The sequence below is a fragment of the Labeo rohita genome, chromosome 10, assembly GCF_022985175.1.
Source record: "Labeo rohita strain BAU-BD-2019 chromosome 10, IGBB_LRoh.1.0, whole genome shotgun sequence".
NCBI lineage: Eukaryota > Metazoa > Chordata > Actinopteri > Cypriniformes > Cyprinidae > Labeo > Labeo rohita.
Genome location: NC_066878.1, coordinates 28,665,422 through 28,688,739, shown reverse-complemented (window position 1 = coordinate 28,688,739; position 23,318 = coordinate 28,665,422). Strand labels below are relative to the sequence as shown.

Below are 23,318 nucleotides of genomic sequence, written 5' to 3'. Positions count from 1 at the left end.
ACTTTTTCAGGTAGATTTGCAGGTCTCTTGAAACATCTTGGAGACATTGCCACAGTTCTTCTGGATTTAGCCAACTGTTCTGTTTCTTCACGTCATTCCAGACAGACTGGATGATGATGAGATTAGATTCATTTGTCAAACACCTTGTGCAAACAAAAGTCTCACTGGATTATTACAATTAATGGCAAAATAAATGTTTGGAAATGTATGCTGTTATTTCCTACTGACACACTACAGACTTTTTTTAGCTGGTGAAAATACTAGTGTTCTAATAATTTTGGCCATCACTGTAATTTCACATTATATGAACCTGAGCATCCACAACAGAGTTACATCACCTGTGTTAAACATCAGAATTAACACGCATTTAGAGGCTTTCAGTCCAGGTGATTTCGGAAGGTGACAAACTAAAGCCTGTTACATCACAAGAACATCCGTCTCGTTCGATTTGTTTGACCCATCCTGCTCTAGAACATTTTATAACTGCGTTTCACTGATGACAGCGAGCTATTAACGGTTCGTGCCCTCAATCAGTATATGAAATTGCATACTGTGCGTTTCATTCAAACCACTGGCTCTGCATTAAATCAACAGGACATTATAATTACTAAAGAGCTAAAAATATTGACACAACAGCCTCTTGTTGCACAGTAGGAGAGAGTGACGATCTTGACTTCATGTTTCCTAGAGTGTTGCTGCTGTTCTATCCGGCACTGGAAGGTCCCTGACTACCTCTGCGGACACATGTGGACTACAAATAGAAAATGACAAAATGCAACTGTCGTCAACAGAAAACCAAAACATCACGTCACCCAAACATCCGGCCTGTAACCTCTCTGTTATTGAACTATGCTGGAGTTTAAAGGGCCAGACATAAATCAATAGCTGCTCATTGACTGGAAGCTCCCTGCCCCACTGGAACTGAAATTGATTTGTCCCAAATTCGTTTTATAATACACTTAAATATAAAGAACATTTAAAATCAGTGATGCACATCCAGCACTTACAATGCTTTTATTTTAAGTTAAGTTCCATTTAAGTCAATATTGAACAGCATCGCAACCTGGTTTACTTCGTATGTGATGCATTAAAGGGCTTTAGGGAAATGCAGCATTGCATCACTTGCTCACCAATGGATGCTCTGCAGTGAATGGGTGCCGTCATTATAAAAGAGTCTAAACAGCTGATAAAAACATCTCAATAATCCACAAGTAATCCATACCACTCCAGTCCACCAATTAACATCTTGTGAAGCAAAAAACTATGCGTTTTTAAGTCTTTTTTAATTTTCAACCATTGCTTTCATCCAGTCCTCTATTGCAAAACAGCTCTAAATAAATATGTCAGTGGATTTACACTCTTAAAAATAAAGGTGCTTCACGATGCCATAGAAGAACCTTTTTTGTCTAAATGGTTCCATAAAGAACCTTTAACATCTGAAGAACCTTTGTGTTAAAGAACCTTTGACTGAATTGTTAAATTTCAACATTTTATTTATTTATTTATTTTTTGGGGTAAAAGACAAACATGTCGGACCAGACTTGATTTTATCCATAAGAATTGATTGGATGGTGAATAGTCATGAAAAGTAAGAGGTGCTGATGACATCAGCTGAAAAGAAAAGTCATTTCAGAGCAAGTTATTTCATTTTGATGAAAGATTAGAAATCAAACGTACTGAGGATTCATGCATAATACAAGCAGAAATGTGCATTAATAAAGAAATCTCTTGTTGACGTTAAGCTTACATGTGTGTAAAAGTGTAAATAGTGAATGGGACGTTAATGTGCATGTGCACGTATCCAAAGGAATCTTGACTTCCTCCCAAACAGGATGCTCAGAGCTGACACAAACTCTATTGTGTGCGCTTCCTGCGGCCCACTGCAGGTGCATCTCCAACACGTTCAGCGCTCACACTGCATGACACTTCTTTTACATTCGACATCCTGTGAGAAACTGCCATGCGAGAAAAAAAAAAAAAAAAAAAAAAAAACGAAATGAAAGCATTTGTTGGGATGCAAATGCAATTAAATACTTTTCATTTCAATTGCAAATGACTGATTGAAAAACAAAACAGATGTCTTTTTTTTTTTTCCTTCCATCAACTATATTCACTAGCAACCTGCAATTATTTAAAAAAGCAGCATGCATTTCACTGCCATAATATCATATACAGTATTTTTAAGTGAAACAGACTGTTCGGCAGGTAATAATGCAGGGCAAAATTATTATTATGCTAATATAATTTAATATGCAGTGACATGCTTGCATGCACGCTAATATCCCAATATTAGTCTATTACAGAATTCTAGGTCAGCTTATTGGGATAAATTACATTCATTGAAATCTCCAAACACAAGCACTATGAAATGCAGCAATTAATTTCAATGAACCAGTTTTGCACAAACAATAAAATTAATCAACATAAATCAACACGACCTACATTTTGCATCACGTGTGCTTACTGCACTAAGGCCATGCAAAAGAATTAATGAGTTAATTAAATGACCATGCTGAATAATAAACTTAAATGCAGCGTAATGTGAAAAACATGTTCAGTATTTCCATTAAAGAACTGTGCATGTAAACATGCAAACACCTAAATACAAAACCCCCCAAATGACCTTGATTTACTTTTTCTTTGCTTCCGTTCATGATAAAGCACAGTTGAACACATGATATATCTTATCTGAAATTAAACTCAGTAAAGAGTTTGATTAAAGCATCAGAGGCCCGTGCGCTTATCAAGTCTCAAACTCTCTGACTGTGCCTGTGATTTCCAAACGCTGCACGCAGCAGAATCTAATCGCAAGGCCGTTTCCATTGGGCGGGAGGCACATCAAGAGAGGCCTTGAAAATTTTCAGCAAATTGCTTACCGGCAACAAACACCAGAGCAGATAAGACCACAGAATGAGAGCAGCAGAAACTTATTTGTACCACCAAAGAAAGCTCTTTCTTATTGCAAAAGACCCAAGTTCTCGAAAAAAAGTTCTTGATGTTCTTTTAATCAATATATATAGTTTCTAGTTCTTTAAAGGAATAGTTCACCCAAATAAAATAAAAGTTTTGCTGAAAATGTGCTCACCCTCAGAACGAGTTTGTTTCTTCATCAGATGTGGAGAAATTTAGCACTTGTTCACTAATGGAGTCCAAACAGCTGATAAAAACATAATCCACAAGTAATCCACACCATTCCAGTCCATCACTTTGTGAAGCCAAAAGCTGTGTGTTTTTAAGAAATTCACCATAAAGATGTTTTAACTTTAAACCATTGCTTCTGGCTAAAACAGGGAGTCCTCAATCCATCAAGAGAATAGGTTTGGCATTGATGGGGAAACAATGGCTGACAACAGACATTTAATTGTTTGATCAAAACTATTGCTAGGGATAATTTAGCAGTCGCTGGATATTGGTAGGGATGTCAAAGCATCCCTACTAAATTCTAGTCCCTTGAAAAATCATAACAAATGATGTCCACTTTGGAAACTATAGTTCTCTCCTTAAATATGAAGAGGACAAACAACAGATTAAGAGTTAATCAACAGATTAATGAGTTAATACAAATTGCACAAAATGCCTATGGACGCAATTATAGACTATTCAGACGCTGAAGTCAGTTGCTGTTTTTGTCACTCTTCTGAGGTCATTCACTTGGCAATGTGCACATACAGAGTCATTTTGGCCAGATTTGATCAATGTTCATCCAATCTCTTTTTGTAAATGACTTTTCTTTCTGTTTTAAAGATGTTTTCTTTGGATTATTTAACTACTTCAAAAAGAACATAGGAAAATATAACTTAATTTCACATACATACACAAAAATCTGGCTCTAACTTTCTCTTTTCATTATGCAAAGTTGATCTAGACAAGTACATGAAAACTATCCAAAGTTCAGTTAACGCTAAAGCAGTGAAAACTGCATCTCTATATTCAACTTATGTGCCCTCTTAAAGTGAAAACATGGTAGTTAAACTATGGTAACTACACAAAATTAACCATAATTTAACAAATGTACTTGTAGAATATCTTTTCGTTCTTATCTTTTTCTTTTCGAATATCGTTTTTTCACAAAAAAAACATGGTTATTACACTTTTACTATAGTAAAAGCACGTTTTTTTTCTTAAGGGGTCATCGGATGCCCATTTTCCACAAGTTGATATGATTCTTTAGGGTCTTAATGAAAAGTCTATAATATACTTTGGTTAAAAATTCTCAATGGTTTTGTAAAACAACACCCTTTTTACCTTGCCAAAATCAGCTCTGCAAAAATCATCTCATTCTAAGGGGTTGTTCCTTTAAATGCAAATGAGCTCTGCTCACCCCGCCCCTCTCTTCTCTCTGTGGAAAGACGGTCTTGTTTACATTAGCTGCGTTTAGCCGCTAAACTTCCTAACTACCACGTTATAAGGAAAGGTGATTGCAAAGATTCATAAAAAAACGCTTATACTCACTTCTGCTGTAAGTGAAGCTGGATCATGAATGATTTGCGCGAACATAGACTGATATATGTAGATCGGGAGGGGCATTCCCTTCACAAACAAACGTAATCTACTGCATCTTCAGCGGCTCAGATGTCGGGAATAAATGACGACCACTATGTTCATTATTACATCCAGCAACACAACACCTCAATCGCTCAATCTGAGATATTCTTGTCTAACTTACATCCCTGCTCTGGCATCAAAACAAGGAAAGTTATTGGACTGTGACAGCTGGTCTGAGGTACGAGCTCATGTCAATCAACTATCGTGGGAGCGGCCTCTGTGGGTGTGACGCCACACCGACAGGCATCTGAGAATGGCTTGATTTGAAAAAGGGGATATTATTTTTACAGATTAATTAAAAACCACTGCATGGATTTTTATCATTATAGGGTAGATTTGTACATACACTGCCAACACACATTAATGTTCAAACAACATGAAAAAGTGAACTTGGCATCCAAATATGGAAGCAGATTAGACCCATTAATAATTCACGCAAAAGACACGATGCACACATGCGTGTCCCAATTCACATGCATGAAACCCAATTCACGTGCACGAAAAAAAAAAAAAAAATTTACAAAAAACAATTCACGTGCACAAAATAAGAATATAAATTCATAAAATATGTTTCACAAATTGCAAAACACAATTCACAGATTTACAACTGTGTACAACAATTTTGAATGTTTCAAAATCACGAGTTTATCACAGACTGTGAGTGTGTGAATAGCCTTTTTTGCGTGTGTATTTTTTAGACTTGCGTGTGTGTTTTTGAGACTTTCCTGGCAGCGAACTCCTCCCACACTGGTCACTCGTACTATTTAGCCAATCAGATTTGACCTGTCAATCAACCAATCATAACCCGCTGTGGGCGTTCCTACCTCACGTTACGTCAGCGCAAGTCCATAGTTCCAGTTACGATTCAGCTGTTGATCGTCATTTAAGGTAACTAGCCTAGTAAAGGTGTATTGTTTTCTACTGCATGCTTAATTAAAATTTGGAAGTAAAATCGGTCGTTTAAACAACCTCTGCCACAAATTATGAGGTGATGTGAATCTAGAAGTTTCATTTGGAACTGTAACTCTTTCAAAACAGTCATGCTGCAACTCATCTATTTTGACAGTTTCAACATATTTTTTAAGTCATGCATTATTATTACATACCCTTTGACTTTGTATTTGTTAAGGCATAAATCTTTGTTATGCATTGTTAAATGTTCTGGTTTTATGTCAGAATTAAAACATCCAAAACAAGTCGGAACTTGAATAAAGTTTACTGAATACCCTTTGCTGCATTTCTTTTTATGATCAGTCTGTCTTTGTCTGACCAGCATAAATTCCACAACTATTACCAAGCAAATACAATTGCTGCTAACCAACATCCTCTTGTGTATTGTAATCTCAAAGATTTTTACATCACAACTCAACATAAGATTAAACATGGTTAATCATAGTAATATAATATGAAAAAAAAGTAAATTAATGTTGATTACATTAAGAAATGAATGCATAAAGGTAAAGTGCATAAAAGAGATAAAGACTAATGTGCATGACGAGGTCTGTAACTGTCATCCAGATGTTGTTCCAAAGTGTTTAAATCTTGAAAAATGCAAGGAAAATGATTAGTGTGTTTTAATTAAACACTACATCCAGTTAAAAAGCACGTAGTGACAAGTAAGTACTACTGGCTTAGCTTGCTAGTTTAATGACATTAACAGAAATAAGCTAAAAAATGTGTTTACAAAAAATTATTCATATTTTTATTCCAAAGACGACATCCAACACAAATCTACGAACATATTCAGGTAAGCTCTTTAACATATGAAAATACAGGTTAGATGGAAACATTATGATCGAGTTTGTAGCTTAATTCACTATTATTTTAAATCGTTTGACCACTGCAGTTCAGTTGGTGGCAGTTCAAAAGGAAATCAGTTTGAAGCATCTCATACCATTTAAGTGAATACTGAATTTCAGTATATACTGTAATAAATATTTGAGAAATTATTGTTTTATTCAGACCTCGTCATGCACATTCACAACATGTTAACTGATGGACTGGAGTGGTGTGGATTACTTGTGGATTATTGTGTTGTTTTCATCAGCTGTTTGGACTCTTATTCTGACGGCACCCATTCACCACAGAAGATCCATTTGTGAGCAAGTGATGCAATGCTAAATTTCTCCAAATCTGATGAAAAAACAAACTCATCTACAACTTGGATGTCCTGAGGGTGAGTACATTTTCAGCTGATTTTCATTTCTGGGTGAGCTACTCTTTGCTGGTTTTAAATGGCACTATTTACTTTGTTTTTGAACATTAGGCCTGAAGATCCTCATGCTGATCACTTCATTTCTCCACAGATAACATCCTGTTTGGACCTCAGTAATGAGCTGTGTGACGAGGGGTTCAGAACACTTGATCCAATTATCCAGGGAAGCAAAAAAGGCATATTCATTTCATAACCTCAAAGGATGGCATCCACTGTGAAATAACATCAGGCTTCTCTAAACCTGCATGAGAACAACACAAACTGCAAACGAATGTTTCTCTTGCTGCATAATTCAAGAACTAAATTTCCAGAAGTTGAACAAAAGAAATTTTGCAAGAACGAGGACACCTCCACTAGATCAAGAAGGTCATGCAAACATCAAAGCATCTATATTTAAAGACACTGAAGAGGTTGTTGCCTACTACGTGTCATTTACTCATAATTGCCTGCAGCTGAATTAACAAGACAGGTTAGTACAGTAATTCTACATGTGAATAATGCAATGATAAGATGATTATCAAGACTCATTTCCAAAAGTTTGCATGCAGCGTCTTGAACTTCACATTTATTTTAGGTGATAATAAAAAGGAACACATTTGCATTATGAAAGAATATAAACTGTGCTATTTTTTTTAGATTATATCACCAAACAGATGTTTCAGGTAATTGTGTTTTAAGTTATTCAGTGAGGTGCGAACAACACAGATGTGCCAGCACTCGCAGACTGACAGCTTATTGTTGTGCAATCATGGGATGAGGATTTCTAAAGTAGTTGTAAAGCACAATATGAGGTCAGGCAGTTCAGACGAATCTCAATCTCAGACAGACCCTCAAACAGTCTTGTTATTGTTAACTAAAGCCAAAATTATTCATTATAATTTTAACTAAAGTGATTTGTTAAATAAAAAGGAGATGAAATAAAACAAATATTTGATTAAAAACTTACATTCAGCAAAAATTTTAAATGCTGCCTTGGCAATAAAGTAAAATTACTTAAAAATAAAAAAAATAAAAAATGTACTAAAGAAAAAGGAAAAAAAAAAGAAAACAAAAAATACTAAAACTTAAAGTCAAGCTTAATATAAAAACCTATAATGAAAAGCAGTTATTAAAACACTACTAAAAAAAAAAAAACAAATCGAATTATTTAAAACTTAAATTAATTTAACTTACAATGAAAACGGAAAATAAAATACAAAACATAAAAGCAAATACAAAATTAACAAATACCATAATAGTGAAAAATAGTATGCTAAAAAAAAAAAAAATGTAGTGGCATGTTGCACATAATAAATTATTAAAACTTATATAAATAATACTTAAAAAACAAACTAAAACTGAAATAAATATAAACACTAATTAAAACAAAATTACAAGAACATAACATTATTTAGAACTTAATTTAACTTAAAATGAAAACTGAAAATAAAATAAAAAAAATGAAAGCACAAATACAAAATTATAAATACCATAATAGTGAAAAATAGTATGCTAGAAAATGTAGTTGCATATTGCACATAATAAAATGATTAGAACTTACATATATACTAATTAAAAATAATCATGAACAAAATTATTTAACTTAAAATGAAAACTGAAAATGCAATAAAAAAAGCTCATACAAAATATTTATAAATACCACAATAGTAAAAAAAAATGCTAGAAAATGTAGCAATGTAGTTGCATGTTGCATGATTAATTCAGTGATTGCAACCCTAAAATAAATAAATAAATAGTATAATATATATTGTATTTTATATATTATATGCAAAATTAAATGCAACAATTTATTTTTAATCCAATTTTGTGTTACAATATCTAATCCTGAATAATTCAAGAAAGAGTTGCCATCACTTCCAATTCATAACACTCGAAATGCAAAACTGAGATAAGTGCATTGCATCATGGGATGCTGTATTGCATGCAGTGTGTTGCACATTTATGCATACAAAGCATGTCATAAAGCAGATATTTTATGCATACAGGAGATGTACATATTCTGGACTGTATACTAAATATTGTAGACAAAGAGAGTCTGATGCGGGTGAAGGACGTGTCGTCACATTCCAAGCTTTTTCATTTAAATTCACCGCTGAAAACAACACCATGTCACCCTCAAGGCTGTTCTCACAATCTCGCTGTGATATCTGCAAACATCTGCCGTTACGGCTCTGCTCTCAGCGCACAACAAAGAGAGGTCGTATCTCGCTCTCGGTCACTCTAGATAAGATGGCACAAAAAGACCAGCCGCACATCGTCGGGTCAGGCCTCAAACCCAGACAGGACAGCCCAGCTTCTCCTGTTTCTTTGTGTTTTTACAAGGGATGCGTTCTACATTTCCAGGATCAAATGCGTAGGTCTGGCTGACATTGTGGGAAAAGCCCTGCGGTTGCTTTCAGCTGAGGTCAGGTTCAACTGAAACCACTGCTTGTGCTCACTGTTCAGTTCAGGTCAGGTCATAAACTAACAGCTGAATGGATTTTATTTGATTTTACTATTATTTTTTGCAGATGTGACTATTTTATTTTGTGACTATTAAACTGATATTACAGATTTGTCAACATTAAAATCGGAAAACAGCATTCATCAAATAAATATCAATAAAATGACAGTATTTTATTTTGTTTTATATATTAATTTTTTATATTATTATTTTGTTTTTACAATGGATTTGTAAATATTAAATATTTTTACCAATAAGAGGAAATCCACATTTTATTTAAAATATATTTACAGCATATATCAGCATATATCAATACATTTACAGTATTATAGATTATTTTTAATTTTTTGACTTTTTGAAAATTATTTTTATTTCATTTTATTTTTTTTTAACAGTGGATTGTGAAGATTATTTTTTTTTAAACTAACAGTAAATTCAAATATTGAAATATAGTAAATTTAAATATACCATATATCAAATAAATATCAAAAAATTGACAGTAGTATGGATTTATCTTTTAATTTTTTGACTTTTAAAAGTTTTTTTTTTTTTTTTACAGTGGATTTATGAATATTATTATTTTTTAAATAACAGTACATTCGAATTTTAAATATAGCATACATCAAATAAATATAAAGAAATTGACAATAGTATGGATTTATCTTTTTAACATTTTTTCCCCATTTTATTTTATTTTATTATATATATATATATATATATATATATATATATATATATATATATATATATATATATATATATATATATATATATATATATATATATATATATATATATTTTTTTTTTTTTTACAGTGGATGTGTGAATTTTTTTTTTTAAAAAGGACATCCACATTTTAAATACACAATGCATCAAATAACAGTAGTATGAATTTAACTTTTTAATTATTGTATTTTATTTTTACAGTGGAAATGTGAATATTACGTTTTAAAAAAATAACAGAAAATCCAAATTTTATTTTAAAATATATTTAAAATATATCATATTTACATATATCATATTAGCATACATTAATAAATATCAATAAATTGACAGTAGTATGGACTTATCTTTTTTAATTTTTAAAAACTTTTTTTTTTTTACAGTGGATTTGTGAAATTATATATATATATATATATGTTAAATAAGAAATTCAAATTTTAAACAGCATGTATTAAATATCTATAAATTAACTGTAGAATGGATTTTTATTTGTTTAATTTCTTGAATTATTGTATTTTGTGAATATTAAATGGAAAAAAAAAAGGAAATCCAATGTTTAAATACAGCACACATTAAATAAATATTTATAAATTAACGGTAGCGTGGATTTTATTTTATTTTATTTTTTATTAAGTGGATATTGAATATTTAAATATTTGGGGGAGATACAGCATGTTTTGAATGAATGAATGAATGAATGATTGAATGAATGAATGAATGAATGAATGAATGAATGAATGAAAATGAAATGAAAAATGAAATGAAATGAAATGAAATGAATACCACAAAAAAAAATTTAGATCCACTATAATATAATCAATTTATCCAACATATAAATAAATAAACATGAGGGTTCAAATGATGAAAGAGATGTGAAATAAACACATCCTGTCCATGTCTCATTCATCATGTCACATGTGAGTCACATGACTACTAATGATTTGATTCTCAAACTCTCTTTATCTGCATGCCAAAGACACTAGCACAAACTTAGTCCTGTTTATTTCAGATATCATTCCATTAGCATCATCCTCATTTCTAATAAAACAATATAAGACAAGAGACTATTCTATTTATTACTCCGTCCCAAACATTTTAGATTGTCACTTTTTATCATAACGCACTTCCACAGAAACGAACGCACATTAAACCACAGCGGCATGAACTCATGAACTGAGCGGTACGTGATGCAGAGCCATTTCATATTTAGCTTAAAGTCTTTCCGCATCATTACATTCAACAGGAAAGCTGTTTAAGACTAATTATTGGTTGAAAAATGAATAAAGCATGAGGAATGATCTCATAGTGTCACCCAATAGCTCTGAATGCATTTGAATACTAATGTTACACAGAGATAAACAATTCACCCTCGAGAGCACAGAATAAATGAGACGACTGTTAAAATGGATCCGTATGTCTACTGTAGTTATCACTGTAATCATGCCCCATGTCTTGATACATACTTCATCCAGTTATGTGAATGCAAACACTGGCCATGCAGTCACAATTCTCAGTGCTAATAAATATTTCATTGATTTACATTACAAGATATCGGAATTTCATGCTTACTGGGTTGAAAATATTAGCTTCTGCTTAGGGCTGGGCGATAAATCAATAACAATAATTATCGCACGATATGAATTTCCTCGATAAACGATACCAAGAGTTTGATACAATGTTTTTGCGGAAAAGGCGGAACAAAAAAACTTTAAGTTGGCTTGAGAAAGCCTAGCCTGAAAGTTTGAAGCAGTTGTAAAAGTATGAAAGCAACTAGCATAGCATAACATAGCATAGCAGCTAGCATGATTTAACACATTGCTTACATGATTTAATATGTTGTTAACATGTTTTAACATGATTAGCATGTTACTACCATGTTGTTAACATGAATATTGTTACTAGAATGTTACTAGCACATTGCTAGCATTTTTCTATCATTATTAGCATGTTACTTGCATGTTGTTAACATGATTAGTAAAGTACTAGTATGTTTGTAACATGATTAGCATGTTACTAACATGGCTAACATGTTTCTAGCATGATTAGCATGTTACTAGCATGTTGCTTGCACAATTAACATGTTGTTTGCATGTTTCTAACATGATTAGCATGCTGCTAACATGATTAGCAAGTTACTAGCATGTTGTTAACATGATTAGCATGTCACTAGCATGTTGTTAACATGTTTCTAGTATGATTAGCATGTAACTAGCACGTTGTTAGCATTATTACCAAGTTACTAACATGTTGTTAACATGGTTAGCATATTACTAGCACCTTGCTAACATTTTTCTATCATGATTAGCATGATTAGCATGTTACTAGCATGTTCACGTTTCCAGTATGATTAGCATGCTGCTAACATGATTAGTAAGTTAATAGCATTTTGCTAGCATGATTAGCACGTTACTAGCACATTGCTAGCATGATTACCAAGTTACTAGCATGTTGTTATCAAGTTACTAGCACGTTGTTAACATTTTTCTATCATGATTAGCATGTTACTAGCATGTTGCTAGCACGATTATCATGTTACTAGCATGTTGTTAGCATGTTTCTAACATGATTAGCATGCTGCTAGCATGATTAGCACATTAATAACATTTTGCTAGCATGATTAACATGTTACTACCATGTTGTTAACATGAATATTGTTACTAGACTGTTACTAGCACATTGCTAGCATTTTTCTATCATGATTAACATGTTACTTGCATGTTGTTAACATGATTAGTAAAGTACTAGTATGTTTGTAACATGATTAGCATGTTTCTAACATGATTAGCATGATACGCAAGTTGCTAGCATGTTATTAGCATGATTAGCATGCTGCTAGCATGATTAACATATTAATAATGTTGTTAGCATGTTTCTAACTTGATTAGTATGTTACTAACATTTTGTTTGCATGTTTCCAGCAAGATTAGAATGTTGTTACCATGTTTCTAGTATGATTAGCATGTAACTAGCATGTTGCTAGCATGATTACCAAGGTAATAGCATGTTGTTAGCATGATTAGCATGTTACTAGAATTTTGTAAGCATGTTTCTAACATGAATAGCATGCTACTGGCATGTTGTTAACATGATTAAAATGTTAAAATGTTACTAGCATGTTGCTAGCATGATTAGCAAGTTAATAGCATGTTGTTAGCATGATTAGCATGTTACTAGCATGTTGTTAGCATGATTAGCATGTTACTAGCATGTTTTTAGCATGATTAGCATGTTACTAGCATGTTGTTAGCATGATTAGCACGTTACTAGCATGTTGCTAGCATGACTTAGATAGTTAGATTAGAAATATTAGAGTGGAAGCTTAAATGAGTGTAAATGGATTAGAAATAGTACACAGAAGGGAAGCTTGATTGACCCTCAAGGGATTCTGGGAGTTAAGATTTGAATTTTGTCAGTTGGAGTTTGAAGAGTGTTGGCTTTCTCAAGCCAACTTAATTACAAATACAAAAATTTCACCATATAAAAATTAGGTTGCTACAGTTTTTTTTTTTTTTTTTTTTTTTTTTTTTTAAACAGATATTACTGATTTTACTAATGAACATAAATCTACATCTGCATCCTAACTGAAGCTACTATCAAATGTGTATTTCTAAGAGACAAAATAATGTTATTATTTATTATTAATATTATCAGGTAACACAAACCTGTTTCTTGATTTGAAACAATATTACTGGAAAAAGTGTGAAGAATTCAAAAAACATGAAGTGTTTTGTTCTGACCAAAAATAATATTTCAAAGCCACATTTAACTGTCTGGTTTTTACAACTTTCACAATGTAGCAAAAATCTGCCTTTAAACTTAAATAAGAAATAAAAAGTTGACATTTATCGTGATAATTATCAATATTGAGTGATATGAAAAAAAATTATTGAGATCATTTTTTGGCCATAATCGCCCAGTCCTACTTCTGTTCCAAATTGCTAATTTTTTATCAGTTTCCAGCTCTAAATAAAATTGAGGTACGAGCATGAGATCTATAGTCTCACTATATTCATATATTCACTATATGAATAGCGAGTGAATAGTCATCTTTTGAATACTATAATAATGCGGTATCCATAAACAGTCTACAGATGCGCTGCTTTGACCTCCACATGAAAAGTGTTGCAGATAATGAGGCTGTAAGAAAGCAGAAAGCGTACACAGTAAACACTGAAAAGTAAATGAAAGAAAAAACCTTTTAACTAAACAGAAAAGGTCTGTTTTAAGTTGTACAATTGGACCAGTAATAACTGGCTAAATGCAAAGGTCAGAGCAAATGGGGTTCAAATTGAGCACCATAATGCTTTAAATAAACATACAATTAAAAATGATACATTTTATGCAATTAAATTTGCCATTGTCATTAGCAATCTCACAAACCGCTGAAAATTCAACATGGCATCACAGGAATAAATTACATTTTAAAGTATATTACATAGAAAATTTCATTTTAAATTATATATATATATATTTATATATTTATTTATTTATTTATTTATATATATTTATATATTTATATATTTATATTTAATATTCATTTGAGATCTGTCTTTTCTTTTCTTGCCAAATCTTCAGACATTGTTGAGATCATTGTTCAGACTTACAGTAAGCAAAAGTCTTGATTTGTTCCCCGTTTAGTCTTGGAGAAGTATTTGAGATATTAAAAACCTCACTGTGACTTTTCTTTCAGTCTGTGACAGTAAAGATGAATTTCATGATCATTAATTCAGACTGACGACGACGTTGGCATTCCTACTATGATATATCTCAGTGGTACATTGTTCCTCATGAATTGCTTTTCTGTCCATGTCAGTTGGTTCCCTCGCATGATAATAAACAGTTACACATGTGACGAGCATCTCAAGTCAGCAGATGGTTATGAAACGGCCACTTGAACCTTTTGAAAACTGCGCTATTGTGAATAAATGTAAAAATGCAGTTAGTAAATGTTATGGCGTAAGAAAAATCTCCTGAGGTCACACAAAGTTAATGTGTGTGAAGTCTTGGGAATTTCTCAGACGCAAAGGCCTTTGAAATCTGAGACTTTTAACATGGCTGCACGGCCCCAGATTGCCTTAAAGCTGGCAATAACACAGAAATGACTAAACTGGCCTGACTAAAGCACCCTGATGTGACAGAAATATTGATGTCAGAGAGGAGGAGGGTAACAGGAGATCTGTGACAGCAGCTGAGAGAGAGTTCACAGCCTCCCCAAACCCATCTGAGCCGAAGATCTCTGACTGCTCATCTGTCTGCTGAATGCTCGGCTAAACCCTGCGTTCAACAACAAAAATGTGTACTAAGAATGGTTTTCCAACTTTTCAGTTATGAAAACGTTGTTCTCTGAATGTTTAAAACTGCCATTTTTAAACTGCTTTTTTTTTCTTGGTTATGGCAAACATTAATGTTACATTTTGTCCTTTTGCAAACACGGGAATGTTACACTGAATGTTCTCTGAACATTCCGAAACAATAAGTAACGTTTAAATACGTTAGAACACCACCTAACTAAACTGTTGAGAAAAACGCACCATTTGAGAACATTTCGTAAATAATGTTTTTGTGCTGTGGTTTTGAGAATGTTATCAAAGACCTGATAACTTAAAAGGTGCAGTAATTCTACTTTTGAAATGTGCGATTTGTGACAGAATGTCTGTTTTTGTTTTGGTCTGTGTGACCAAATCACAGCAATAGCATTGCAGCCATAAAGCCAGCAAACGAACAGAGATTGTAGATTCCATCTGGCCTGAACAGCCTCTGCATCCATCTAATTAGCTTGATGACCAGTGATGGGAATAACGGCGTTTTAAATAAACAGCGTTTTTTTTTCAGTAACGAGTAATCAAACAAATTACTGTTTCCCCCGTTACAACGCCATTACTATTAATGACAATAAAATGCAGTGTTACTAAAATTTATTATAATATTCCAATGTGAAGACACACGAGCTGTCGTTTTGTCTCATACACATGGAAAGAAAGATACAGAGCGAGAGAGTCTTATAACATGCAGAATTGAAGTGCACCATGTAAACGTCTTTATTTTCATTGTTATTGGTACAAGAATTCGTAGCAGTTTTGTTATCTTATCAGTATTATTTTTCGTATATACAGGATATCAGATATTTAATATTAGTTTGGAAAAATTTAATTTATTTCATTTAAATTTCATTAATTTAACATTTAATATTGGGGGCATCCAAGTTATTTGACATATTTTAACTTTTTTTTTTTTTTTTAAAAAGTAACACAGTAGTTACTTTCCCTGGTAATCAGTTACTTTTATAATGATGTAACTCAATTACTATTTGTGAGAAGTAACTAATAACTATAGTTAATTACTTTTGAAAGTAACATGCCCAACACTGTTGATGACCAGAGGATTATTAAAACAGATAAATCAGCTCAGCAATTTACAGCGTAAGAGTCGTTGCCGTCCATTGTCAGGCATTTGTTAAACTTACACTAAATCAAAGGCATTTGTGAGAAACGCTAATATCAAATTGAATTGCATAAAAATGCATAATTTTAAATTTTCCATTTATTTACAGCATTGTGATGCTCAATTTGAACCCATTTGCTCTGACTAGTTAGTTCTCACAAATAGTAACTGAGTTAGTAACATCAGTTACATCATTATAAATGTAACTAATACCAGGGAAAGTAACTGTCGTGTTACTTTGAAAAAAAAAAAAAAAAAAGAAAAAAAAAGTTCAGATGTCAAATAACTTGAATGAAATGGACACTAAATAGAATAAATTTTTATTATAAAACATACACTAATCTACTATAATGTATTTTAATGTTGCTGTGGGACATTGTGAGAGACACCTATCAAATAAAAAATAAAATACTGTAAATATTATAAGCCTTCTACAGACAAAGCATTATAATATGATATAATAATTTAGCATTAAACTTTAGTAATTAAAACTTTAGTAATTAGAATAACCATGTATGATTGCATATTTATCATGTTGACTGATCTTAGGACTGGTGGTAATATTTAAGATATTGTTTGTCATTTAGTGTTTCTGTAAAAAAAGGAATAAAAAAATAAAAATAATGATGATAAGATAACAAAACTACTACAAATTCTACTACTAATAACAATAGAAAATGCACTATGGGCTATTAATGGGCTGCTGGGTTCATGAATATTAATCATGTCTGCGTTCGCTCAAACTGATTTGCTGAAATCCAATCAGGGACGATAACAGGTGAGTGCCATCCAATGAGATTGTCGTTTGCGCATTAGTTCCGCCTACTACTGGAGAAACCGGCATTTCTTAAAAGCTGAAGAAATCCAAAGGGGCTCCTTTATTTTGACAGGAAAATACAACAAAGAATTCTGCATGGTACATAAGATGTTGAGTCAACTTAAAATAATTTGTAACCTGGCTGCCTTAAAATTTTAAGTTCAGTCAACTCCAAAAAAACTTGAAATGTTAAAATATACTAAGTGACAACTTAGATATTTGAGGTGAATCAACTTAAAATTTTAAGGCAGCTGGGTTACTTACCCATCGGTTAAGTTAAGCAAACACAAATATCTAAGTTGTTACTTAGTACAACTTAACATTTCAAGTTTAATAAACTTATTTTAGTTGACTGAACTTCGAATTTTTTACTTCATAAAAGTGAACATTAAATGTTTTTAAACCATTTTACTTGTATTTCGAACTGATTGATATACAATGGGAATAAATGTAGTGCATGACTTATCCTTCAGGATCTGATTGGTTGGTAAAAAGTGTCTCTACATGAATAGTGGTTTAAAAATGAGAGATTAATGACGTAATCTGCTAGGACATTTTCTTTCATTGCAATAAGACTGTCAATCCGATCAACATTCAGGAAATGCACAGAGGTTAACCTCTATTTGATTTCATTCATATGGAAATACTGACCGAGTATGTTGCTGTGGTAACAATTGTGGCGTCATGTGGCAGCTGCAGTGTACTTCGCACTTTAATGCTCGTCTCCCTTTCTGTCTCTTCCTCCATCGCCATGGCAACAAACTCCACCGTCTCACAAAGATGAGAGGCTGCTCACTGCTTCAGAGATTCTCATCCAGAAGAAACGGAAGCTCCGCTCGCCAAGTACCTCCTTAAAAAGGCTGTTCATGTGAATTACACTAACTGTCATGGTTCAATAAAATCGTTCTTTCTGTTTTTGAAATGCACAGATACTGATGGCATGTTTTCAGTTCCTTCAATGCAACTGCACATTTTAATCAACTAAAATCAAACAGTGCTAACCCAAAATGCATTGCCACAATGCATTGCACTATGCTGCTCAGACCCAAATCTGACACAATTCAGACTTGAACGACACATAAAAGCAATCGTTTGCATTAACATGCTTGCGTAGATCATGTTCAGGCTTTATATAAGCAATAGTTGCTTTCCTTACCAAACACCACTAATGATATCAGCAAACAGGAAAGCAGACATGCATAATGAATAGTCTTTTGTAAAGTGACTCATGTGTGTGATAAACTGTTTAATACCCATTTCCACATTCAGAAGTGTCTTTATGCGAGTAGAAAAGGAAAAAGTGCCAACAAATCTACTCAATTTATGCTTCTTATAAAAATAAAGCAAAAAGAGCATGTCATTAGGTTAGTAGGTAATCCACATATGTTACCCTGGACCACAAAACCAGTCATAAGGCTCATTTTTTTTAAACTGAAAGCTAAATAAATTAGCTTTCAATTGATGTATGGTTTGTTTGGATAGAACAATATTTGGCTGAGATACAACTATTTGAAAATCTGGAATTTGAGGTTGCAAAAAAAAAAAATCTAAATATTGAAAACAAATCACATTTAAAGTTGTCCAAATTAAGTTTTTAGCAATGCATATTACTAATCAAAAAGTTTTGATGTATTTAAGGTAGGAAATTTGCAAAATATCTTCAAGAAACATGATCTTTAATTCATATCCTAATGATTTTTGGCATAAAAGAAAAATCTATAATTTTGACCCACATAATGTATTGATAGATATTGCTACAAATATACCCATGCAACTTATGACTGGTTTTGTGGTCCAGAGTCACATATTAGCTCTGTTACAAAACCTAGTGTACTGTAGCTACCTTCTTAAAGAGACAGTTCACCCAGAAATGAACGCTGTCATTATTTACTCTCCAATTTTGAGTAAAAATTGCTTTATGTGAGAAAAAGTGCCAAGAAATCTACTCAGTTTATGCTTATTATAAAAATAAAGCTAAAAGAGCATGCCATAGGTTAGTGGGTTATGCACATATTAGCTATGTTACAAAACCTACTGTACTGTAGCTACTGTAGCTTTCTTAAAGAGATAGCTCACCCAAAAGTAAACATTGTCATCATTGTCACCATGCTGTGCGCAACACAAAGAACATATTCTGAAGAAAGTTTCATACAATGAAAGTCAACGGGGTCTGTTGTTTTTTAAAGAAAATTTCAAAAATGAAAATTTGCATAACAGATTTGCTCACCAATGGATGCTCTGCAGTGAATGGGTGCCGTCAGAATGAGAGTCCGAAAAAAACATCACAGTAATCCACAAGTAATCCACGAGTAATCCACAAGTAATCCACAAGTAATCCACAAGTAATCCACAAGTAATCCACAAGTAATCCATTTGACTCCAGTCCTTCTATTAACATCCTGTGAAGAGAAAAGTTGTTTGTAAGAAACAAATCCATCATTAAGGTGTTTTTAACAAACAGTTGCTTCCAGCTATATCCATAATCCATAAGATTGTTTTTTCCAGTGAAGAATTTGTGAATCAGGAGAGAAATATGCACAGATCAAGCACCGTTTAGAAGTGAAAAATTCCAAACCGTTTTAAACAAATATGTGGGTGGATTTCTATTTGAAAGGAGAACAGAGGACTTTTTACTGCTTTATTATGGGTTATGGACTCTGCAAATATTAAGAAGTTAAAAACATCTTAAAGATAGATTTGTTTCCAACCAAAAAAAAAACAAACAAAAAAAAAAACAACTTTTTACTTCATTAGACATTAATTGATGGGGTGCAGTGGTGCACATTAATTGTGGATTATTGTGATGTTTTTAATCAGCTGTTTGGACTGTCATTCTGACGGCACCCATTCACTACAGACTACAGAGAATCCATTGATGAGCAAAACATGCTAAATTTCTCCAAATCTGTTCTGATGAAGAAACAAGCATCTACATCTAGGATGGGCTGAGGGAGAGTACATATTCAGCACATTTTCATTTTCGAGTGAACTATTACTTTAATACACACCCCTGGTGCACATTATTCCAAAAGAAAATAACGGTCTTAATAATCTTTCTTTAAATGCAGCAGTTTGCCGCAGTTCTGAAACACATTTTCTTCTGAGCTTACGTCATCCGTTCCCTTTACTTTTAACCACTTACCATATACTTTTTAATAAATAAAACGAAGTGCTCTCTTTTCTTAGACTATATTAAAAACTTTCCCTTAACCTTTTCTGTTTTCCACATACATTATATTATTGTCTGCCCTGTATTTATTTATTTGTATAATTGTTTGTTTATGGGTCATTCTATGGAAATGTCAATTTTTCTATTCCTAGCCTGTACGGAAATATTATGTTACACTTGTAAAACACTTTAGGGTTACAACTTCTTTATATTTTAAATGAAACAATATGTTATTTGAACACCTTCTTGAGCCATTAATTTGGGAACATTTGTTTTTAAATTAATTATACAGAATTCAAACCACTCGTCCCCACAGCCATGTACAGATTGCCTCTTTATTGTATAGTATATATAGTGTTTTACACTATAATTTTAATAATATTAATATTATATATATATATAAAATATAGTAATACAGTGCTTTATTTTGAGGTCAAAAACAGATTTTTCTACCATTTAAAATGCAATATTGTATTCATAACTATCAAATATGTGACCCTGGACCACAAAACCAGTCTTAAGTCGCTGGGGTATATTTGTAGCAATAGCCAAAAATACATTGTATGGGTCAAAATTATTGATTTTTCTTTTATGCCAAAAAACATTAGGAAATTAAGTAAAGTTCATGTTCCATGGAGATATTTAGTAAAATTCCTACTGTAAATATATCAAAAGTTATTTTTTGATTACTAATATGCTTTGCTAAGGACTTCATTTCCAAAATTTAAAGGTGATTTTCTCAATATTTAGATTTTTTTGCACCCTCAAGTCCATATATTCAAATAGTTGTATCTCAGCCAAATATTGTCCTATCCTAACAAACCATACATCAATTGAAAGCTTATTTATATGATGTCACATATATGATGTAAACGGCATGCTGAATAAATATTATAAAACATATGGGTCATTCTATAATTAGGGGTACATTTAGAATTTGACAAGGTGAAGAAAAAAGTTTTAATTTTTCCCAAAAATCCAAACAGGTACAGTGCTATATAAATAAAGGTAATCTGTAGGAATATGTGCATAAAATTCCATCTATGTTTGCTACTGTCCACCATGTTATCTTTACTGGGTAACACAGTTGACAGGTAACTTAGTTGACATTTTTATTCTTATGGGCCTATCCTCAACATGAAAACCTAGAACTACTAAACATATGGTGTGTTTATAAATATATTTTCATAAACAAAGCATAAAGTTAAACTGTCTTTTTAAAATTTGCACCAATAATACTTGGGTAACACTGTTGACAGTCAATTCATTGTTCCAATCCAGTCTTCTTGACACAGGTTTGCTAGTTTAACCAATATTAGGGGAAAGGGAGAGAACATAACTAGTAGTGTTTCATCCATGTACTTCCAGAGGAAATATCATCATACTGTGCAAATTATGCGAGAATGGGACAAACCATTCCTTTTTTTTTTTGCGTGAGGGGGATTCTAGTGGGTAACTTAGTTGACAATGGTTTTTCGGGCACAAATAAAACAAGTTATATCACAATAAACTATTATTTTTTTTAAGCACATACCCAATTGTCTTGACAACCTAATTTAACTTAAGGCAAAACTATGAAATAAATGTATATTTGAGGTCATTTTCAAGCTTAAATGTAGAGTAGAATAAGCAACTACAAAATCGGACAGCTGAATACCAGGGTTGTATGTGATATGAACGTCATTTTTGTACAAAAGATATGGCTTTTTTAACATATAGTAATGTGATTGGGAAAAATATAAGTGTGTACTAGAAAATTAAGTATCAGGGCTTTATACTGATGAAAATATATTAAAAATATACTTTACAGGCATGAGATGTACCCACAATTATAGAATGAACCATTTAATAAAAGTCCTCTACTGGAGTTGTGCCACTGGTGTTACTGTTTAACAAAAAGAGTATTTTGGGGGAAAAAATAAAAAAATAAATAAATTTAAAAAAAAATTCACACTGATGACATCACTTAACTTCCTTCTTCCCATTTCCTAAAGATTTATTTAAAAAGTGCCCATGTTAAGTCCACTGTCTCTTTTCAGTTATCAGAAATTTTCTCATTTATCTCATGATTTCATATGAAGCTTTTAGTTTAAGTCACTGGCGTGACCTACTTTATTGTTAGGGAATTGTAAAAAACTACAATACAAATGGATTAAACTACTTAATTTAGTGAGTATACCATGACTGACAACATGTGGTTTGATACCTTAAAGCAGTCATTTTGTAAAATGCATTTTTCATGAAAATTACCTTACCTTATGGGTAACAAAAGTGAAGATCAGTATATCAGGCCTTATGTACGTCACTGGTGTTACTGTGTTTTTTTCTGTCATATTAAATAAATAAAACATAATCTTCTTATTTCTTGCATTTTCATTATTTTTCTGTAACTCTGACAAATGTGCTGAAAAAAAGAAAAAAAAAATTCATAAAAACCTTTAATATTGCCAAAGAAGGTAACACCAGTGTGGTCTTTAAATAACTGCACAAAAAAGATTAAAAAAAAAATCATTAAGCTGTCATTTATATGTATTTATTAAATCAAAAGGTAATCTAATAAAGTCGTCTAAATTTAAATGTTTTAATAAGGAATTAATTTTAAGACATACCAAACGTGGACATTTCTGTAGAATGACTCTTATCTCTACAAAGCTGTATCTGTTTGTCTTTAGACAATGAAAAAACGACAAAATAAAATTCTCAATAAATATCCTGTTGGATTATATTATTTCAATATTGGGAATGTGTCACGTTATGGAAGTAAATGGTTTGTAAACATTGTCTGAGGACTAACAGTTCCTGACAAACATAAAATGCCTGTAACAGAGCAGCGACCCACAAGATTTGACACATATCTGTCTATCTCTGCTCACGGCGTGGATGGAACTGATCATTAAACCAGCATTAAACATGACTGATAAAGCTGCCAATCATTGCGCTTTCAAACACACACACTCCTCTCATG

General features: G+C 32.3%; 1 long non-coding RNA gene across 1 annotated transcript in view; it reads right to left on the bottom strand.

Moving 5' to 3' along the window:
* Window positions 1-1,524: 1,524 nt before the first annotated feature.
* The window catches only part of LOC127172164 (uncharacterized), an 83,479-nt gene continuing 61,685 nt past the window's right edge, over window positions 1,525-23,318 (bottom strand). Inside the window, exons 2-3 of the long non-coding RNA XR_007828596.1 lie at window positions 19,412-19,583; window positions 1,525-1,955 (exon numbers count right to left, since the gene is read on the bottom strand). This is a non-coding gene — a long non-coding RNA (uncharacterized LOC127172164). The remainder of the gene's footprint in view (window positions 1,956-19,411; window positions 19,584-23,318) is intronic.